The sequence below is a fragment of the Larimichthys crocea genome, chromosome I (assembly GCF_000972845.2).
Source record: "Larimichthys crocea isolate SSNF chromosome I, L_crocea_2.0, whole genome shotgun sequence".
Taxonomy (NCBI): Eukaryota; Metazoa; Chordata; class Actinopteri; family Sciaenidae; genus Larimichthys; species Larimichthys crocea.
In genome coordinates, this window is record NC_040011.1 from 15,070,778 (window position 1) to 15,078,819 (window position 8,042).

An 8,042-nucleotide genomic window follows, 5' to 3' on the forward strand; every position below is an offset into this window, starting at 1 on the left:
TATATCTGTAATAAAATGATATCTCTATATCTCTATTATGATATCTCAAATGTTTTGAGAAATGTGTTTCACTTTAGAATTTTTTTATATATTTACTCATGGAGTTTGTTCCCTTACACAGAGTCCACCATTTTGCGACGCCATGTTTGCACAGAACAGACTACAGACTGCATTTGGCCACTGTGTTGCTGACATAGCAGAAAAGGTGATAGAAGCCAGGGAGCATTTTCTATAACATCTGTAGTGTGTTATGGGGGCATCCATTGTTCATAAACACACATAATGCTTTCTGAAAGTCAAGAAACATTATAGATGTGACATGTATTATTCATAATGAGATCCTGTGTTGCACAGCTGTATCACCTGTCAAACTGACTGGTACGAATGTCCACAGACCCACTTATAAAGAACAATTACATGCAAATTGTTAACCATAGGAGATTATTATTTACTAGTATTATTACTTACTATTGGTATTATTCATTTTAAATCTTCTAATTTACATAGCCTACAGATCAGTGTTATTCGTTATGATTACTTGTGCTATTTATGCACTTGCATTATTGTTATCTGCACAATAATTCACCACATAGGTGTGTAAGAATGTGTGTATGTCACTTGTATTGTAAAATAAATAAATTCATGCCTTTAATATCATTTGAACAGGTGAGTTGTATATAAATTCACCCTCAGTACAGTTGTCATAAATAGGTAAATTAGCTATAGAGACCAAAACTGTTTTTTGTACCAGGCTGTAAACATGTTTATTTCTGTTGTGAAGTTGGACATTTTAACCTGGGGACATATGGAGACTGACTCATCCTGTAGCCAGCCTCAAGTGGACGTTTGTGGAAATTTCATTTTCGGAGGTTGCTGCTTGGTACATTCATGAGGTGGACACAAAATGACTCCATTAAATGCAAATGTTGCTACATAGGCAACAGTTTGTGAACAACTTTGCAATTTCAGCTTAAAAGGTGTTCACGACTCTTTACTTTGGAACCCTCTTTCTTTGGACTTTTAATCTGTAGACTCTCTGGACTCCTTTAAAAGCTGCTCCAGACCCACCTGTATACACTTCTGTTTGCTTACATTTTATGCATTGTTTATTCTTGTGTTGTGTTGTGTATGTAACTTTTTTAGTTATTTTTGTGAAGTACTTTTTGACATTATGCTCTAAATAAATGAAGTTATCAATGTATTTAATTCATAGCTGGTTGAGGGGCAGGTGTGGTGTGTGTTTGCCCCCACTCTGCAGTCTACTTATGCCACATGCAAGAAACACTGCTGGTTCTCGTTGTTTTGTGTTTCATGTGCATGCATGCTATTCATGTAAGATCCAAGTGAATATCTGAATATTGACAGGATCCCATTCTTTTGTGTTCCTCTGTGTGCAGGCCAGAATCAGTTCCAGGCGCTGTGGTCCTAAGGCAGAGTTGGGCTTCCTGAAGGCTGAAGCAGTTGCCAGACTTGTTCATGGTGATAGCTCAGAGAGAACTGTCATCAAGTGGCATTAAGAAGACTATTGTGACTGTCCCCCCTCCTTTCTTGATGAGGTATTATCACACGTATCATCACAAGTCCAGATGTCTTCCCTTTGACCTTCTATTTGTATCAAATAATAAATTAAGCTTTTGAACTAAACTGAGAAAATATAGTGTTAATCTTGTAGTGATTTGGTTTGGGAACCGGTGGATTGCCCCTTCAAGTCCAGCAATAAGGACCAGTTGTTAGAGAATGTGGACTGACGTTTGGAAAGGTGCCAGTTTACCTTAGCGAAGCACCAAACCTATTTATCTACTAAATGCATAATGTTCACCAGCTAGTCTATAACTGTTTGCTGTTTGGTGCTGAGCAGGTAGTGCACTGTGGATTTTGAGAGCTTTTTCTCAGAATACAGCTGTCTGCTGGCTCTGAAAACAGCACAGCGAGAGCAGCGAGAGAGGCAGACAGCCAAACAATGAGACAATACTCATTATAAAGCTCTGCAAAGCTGAGGGGAGCTGCAAATTTTCTGTAGGTTCACCATGAGCACCTTTTACATTGTCATTTTCATACATTCATTCATCACATACTGTAACGTGAGTACATATTTTATATAAATATATGTGCTTCTCACTTTTGAAGATATCCCATGCAATCCATTCCACTGGTTACATTTTGACATACTGTACTGTACTATTTTTAACATAACTTTATTCAGGGTATTTTGAGCACAGGTGGTACTACCATGCACCATCTGCACCGTCACCTCGCAGGAAGAAGGTTCCTTGTTCAAACCCCCTTCAGATGAGGCCTTTCTGTGTGGGCTTTGCATCTTATCCACAATTCTACATGGGTTCTATCCTGGTACTCTGGATTTCTCCAACGGTCCAAAGATTCTAAATTGCTCGTTGATATGAATGGTTGTTTAGTTCATGTGTTAGCCCTGTGATGAACTGGCAGTGTACCCTGCCCAATGTCAGCTGGAATAAGCTCCGTCCCACCCATGACCCTGATAAGGATAAGTGTACATGGAAAATGGATTTTGAGCTCATTTATGATCAGCAAAAACATATCCCAACTTCTGAGCTCTATCACATCCGTTTAAATAAGCCATTACCAAGAGGCTGAATCCTATCCAATAAACCTAAACCAGCCTAATGGCTTCACACATGCACCCTGCTGCCACTGATTAACTGCCACGATAATGTGATTACTGGAGAAAATTGGGCCCTCTATCACATCATCTGTTTCCTATAAGATAAAGGATGCAGGAGATAAAGGAGTGAAAAGAAAATTCCATCAAAGTAACTAAACAGGCACAATAGCTGAGAACTTCCATTACCAAGAGTGACAAATACAGATGAGCCAAATATGTGCTCTCTTGCTTCCCATTGTGTTCCAGTGTTATCGTCCTGTACACCCCTAAGCACAAATTAGTGACACGGATGTCCAGAAAGATCTGCTTATCATTCATTTAGCTATGAACTGAAGAGATACAATGCGAGACTCAAGGAATAGGACTCACACAAAGCCTGCCATAATTGAGCTCTGCCTTCAGCTGCTTGTACCAGACTATTGTCCCACTGGAGGCTATTCTCTGTGACTCATTCCTATATTGATGGCCAAACAAAGCCTCTCCTAGCTGTTTAAGTTAGCAAAAAACTGGTGAGATGGTGAATTGCTAAATGTTTAACACAAGGGATATTTGTTTTCAGCATGATTATACTTTGGTATAGCTGCTACCAGCTTAGTTTCTTAAGAGAAATAAGGAAGCAGAGATTTCATGAGAGGAATATTGACAGCATTTTGAAGAAGGCATTGTAGCAGATTGTATGTGCCGTTTGAACCGAAGGGCATAACAATTGAAGGCCTAACTGCTAATGAAAAGAATATGTTTTAGCATGTGTGGGGAGGTTGAACTTTCCTTGACCCTGGACATGGAGGTAAACACTGGCAGTAAGAGATGGGGATCAATTGGACATTTACATTTTTCATGTTTTATGTAAGAAGTCAGCACTATGTGGACTTCTTTTGAGGTGTTTTTACAGAGCACTTGAATGATAGGTTGTCTATCACTGATAACCTGAGCTAAATAATGATATTAAGCAAGATCCCTCATTTTACCGTGCTGCCTCCAGGATAAGTCAACCAAATGAGATGAAAAGACGAGCATGCCTTAAAGTCGTGGAGGTCCAAGTATTGTTGATATCAGAACTCTCTAAACGTCCTCTGCTTTGGGCAAGGTATCATTAATTCAATATGTTGTGAAGGCTGTGATGTATTATGCGAAAACTTTTCTAAATATTTATTTGCTCAGGGAAGATTTCCTGTAGATGTTTTTTCGGCATTCCCTCGTGTTCCACTCCTTCGGCCTTCACATACGTATATACAGGAACTGCTCAGAGCAGCCTTGGATTATCCATTGAGCTCCTGAAAGGCTACTTATTCCAACACAGGACAAAGACATATGTTAATACTTAACCAGCAAGAAATTCACCTTTGACCATAGTTCAGTGCAGTCAATTCCACTTTGTTAGCTTCACCTTGGTTGTACTAGAAGATGCTTTTGTCTTAACAAGAGCATGAATTATTTAAAACATGGATTAAGGATGGTGCTAGAAACCTACCACAGAAATTTTCAGCCCATTCAAACGTGAGGGTCGAGATCCAAGGACAATGAGTTCTTGTATCTGTGTAGACGTACAAATCAAACCTCAACCCTTTTCCATATTCATTGAGGTAATTTCTTCTTTGAAGGACAGCTGTAATGTATTTTTGAATATTACATGAAGCCATGAATGATGAGGACAAGATTCTAATCGTAATCACATTCAATAAATGTTTTAGGCAATGAATTATTCAAATACGCAAGTTCACTAAACCTCATGTGGACTTTGTCATGCTTTGCTTTTCTACATTTCTGTAGACGTAATATTTGGGGTGGTGACTAGACATCAGTTTCATCTTTTTTATATCTTCTTGTAGTAGAAACCATTTTTAGATATCACAGCTTGGTTTGGAACTCTAGTCTACATAAAATCCAGACTTGGGTTCAGACAGCTTGGCAGGTTGTGTGAGTCAGGCTGTACCCACCATCATGTCATTTCTGAGAACTTGTTGATCGGCTGGCTCAGAAAAATCACCTTAAAGGCCTATGTGTAAGATTTAGCAGGTTTTATTTACAGAAGATGGAAGAAAGTGAATATATATGTTTTCATTAGTGTATAATCGCCTGAAAATATAAATCATGTTACCTTAGAATTAGCCTTTTATATCTACATACTACTACTACTACTACTTTCATAAAGTATACAGTGCCCAGAAGAGACAAATTAAATACTGGCTGTAGACATGGTTTTTCACGTTTTTCACAGATTTCATGGCCGCCATAGTTCCTCCTTTATGCCATACAGCAGAGAGCAAGGCGACTGGGTTGCAATCAGCATCTAGATGACACTAAAAGGTGTGCAGGAAAGATTGTGAATGACCCTTGCCAACCCCAGACACAAACCTTTAAGAGAACTGTCACCACTTCAGCCCCTTGTTTTGTGGGTCCAAGGGGGGAGGTTATCGTAAGTCCCCTGAGGGGAATTGTGATTTGTAATTTTGAGCTATATAAATTAAATTTGACTTGAGTTTCATTTTAAATTATTGTTTCTCTCTCTGGCAAGTACAATGTTGCCATACTGCTTTGCATGATGTACACACTATATGAGTAAAAGGAATTATTTTCCATTGTTGGTGCCACTAAAATGGTCAAAGTCATCTAGCCAGTATGCATTTGTCAGTCTGTATTCCAGGAGGATCCCTGGACACTTAAACACACAGTTCACACTTCAGTGATTTAATACACTCTGCACCCTAGCACAGAGGTGTGAATGGACCTGAAGGACTCTCTTCTTTGCCTTTTTGTTTACAATTTACTACTATCTAGGGACAACTGAGAAGCCTGCCAGAACTTGATAAAGATTAATGGGGGCAGGAAATCATTAATTCCCTGCTCCATTTTCGATCAGGACATGGCTGTAAGTCCCACACAAAGTGCCCAACGGGTGAGAAGGAGGGAGCAATTTAATCTTGTTTTAATTATTTTTGATTTGTATTGAAAAAAAAGAAGAGATGAGTTGAAAACTGCTGAAGGAGCTTGGCACATATTTCCCAAAGTATGATGAACACTTGTAAAATAAATTGATAACCACAAGGACAAGCTGATTTTATGTTACAGTGTACTGAATTTGCTGTTGTTTACATTTTACAATGCCACTTTTTGGCAGAGGTGGACAAAGTTTGTTTGGAATTCTTTGGCGGTAAACAAGGCCATTCACACTTTTCACACTAGTTTCTCCCTTCACCTTCTTTACATCTATGAAAAGTCCCTCCAGATAAAAAAAACAACAAAAAAACAACATCAGCAGCATGCCTTGACCTCATACTCTACCTCCTGGGTAAAATAAGTCAGGCATGATGCTGTAAAATCAATAGCTTTTAACATCACTATATTTCAAGCTTAGGTACTGGACCAATACCAGCTTGACAGAGCGCATCTCCTTTCTGCTGTCAACATAGGCTGGGGAGAAAAAAAGTTTGATTTTTTCTTCTCTCTGTAAAAAAAGAAAAGAGGTGTAAAATATTAATGACTTGTATTACAGATGCAGGCCAGAACTCTCAAGGGAGTGAATTTTTTTTCTCCCAATACAGAACTGACACTGGCCAAGCAACAGTTTGCATTTGTTTCATCTGCTGCAGCTTCCAGGGCTCCATTCAGCAGAGCTGGACATGACTGCTCAGAGGCCCAGGCTGCCGATGGACGGCTCATATCTACACTGTCAGGTTATATGCAACATAACTCACAGAAGTCACCTGCACAGTGCTGTTAATGCACAGATTCATAATAAACAGGTCAACATAGGGGCAGCATTTAGCTCAGTTGGTAGAGTAGCCGCCCCATGTGCAGAGGCTCAGTCCTTGCCGTGGAAGCCCAGGGTTTGAATCCGACCTGTGGCTCTACTCGCATGTCATTCCCTGTCTCTCTCTCCCCGCATTCCTGTCACTCCTCAGCTGTCTCTATCAAATAAAGGTCAAGAGGGTTCAAGTACAGACGAAAGAGAGTAAGGTGTCACTTATGACTTCCGGTCAGGATTTACATGCAAATCACGAGTTCTCTTAACCACTTCTGTCTTTCCAAACCATGTCTTAAAGGTAGAGCTATTTTAAAAGGGGGTTTTGTGGTGAGCATTTTTCAAATAGCCACTACATTTCATATGGTTTTCCACAGGGTTACTCACTTGCCAATACAATGTATTCACAGCTACGCAGATAACACTCAACTGTACATATAGGTAGCTCCTGATGAACTCGCAGTTTAAATTGTTCAACAGACTGCCTTAAAAAGTTTGTATTGTTTGTGCAACAACTATGGCAAAACTGAAAGTATTGTGAAAGAAGTTCAAAGTTCTAAGAAAACAAAACCAGAGGCAAAACCTTTGGTGTCATCAAAATTATTTAAACCCATATCGACCGCCATGTTAGAGCTGAACTATTCCCTCTGCTTTAGGTCAACAAACACCACAGCATCAAATGAACCACCAGATAAGAAAACTTTTCATTTGTTTTTTCACATAATTGGATATGAAACTTGCATTGTACTGAAAGGTGCTAAAAACGAAGTGGCAATGATAACAGGAAAAATGCAAGAATTAAATGTAAAAATTGTTCTCTAATTCAAAGTGCTGCAGGGGCAGAGAACAGCCGTGTCCACATACTAAGACATGCATTCTCCTTATCCTCATTCAGTGTCATTTATGGTGGGTAGTGTGCAGGAAATATTCTCTGCACTCAGTGAGAAATAAATTGAAATATAGCAATGAGTGCTCAGAGCAGGGAGAGCTGGATGCAAAAATATTTTCCTCTTCATGTCTGCTTCTAACAGCCACTACAAAAACATTAAGGTCCAACGACTATGCAGTTTAATAATGTTGACTGATTTCTCTGCTGCTCTCATAAATTCAATTATTGGCCATGGTTGTTTGGGGCTGAAAATGCAAGGTTGCAAAATCAAACGTTTTCAGTTCGGTTTTCTACTATGTTTACCAACCAGTATATAGGATCTTCAACTGAAATATTATTCAGTATCCTAAAATAGCTTTATCTCATCAACTTAGATGTAATCTTAGTGGCACTTTTCTGCAGAGGCTGATGGGTTCAGGATTGTTAAAGATAAAAAATGAGTGACAGCGATACTAGCAGAAAATAAGCCTATTTAAATGCAAATGTGTCCATAAGACTTGTATTTCTTGTCATTTTAATTGTTTCCCGCTGCACTGTTTAACATATGATAAGAGTCTTTCGTCACTGGTTCCACAGGGTTTTTTTTCACAAGATTTCTTTTATACTAGACCCTACTGGAACAGAATCCAAGAGCTCACAGCTCCAGCACTTATTTGTGAGGGTCTGCCATCATCACATAGCAACGGAAATAATTAGCCTACTGCTTACAGAAAGTTTTGTTCAGTTGGCCAATCTCACAGATTGCTTTCCCTCTCTCCAAACTTGACACA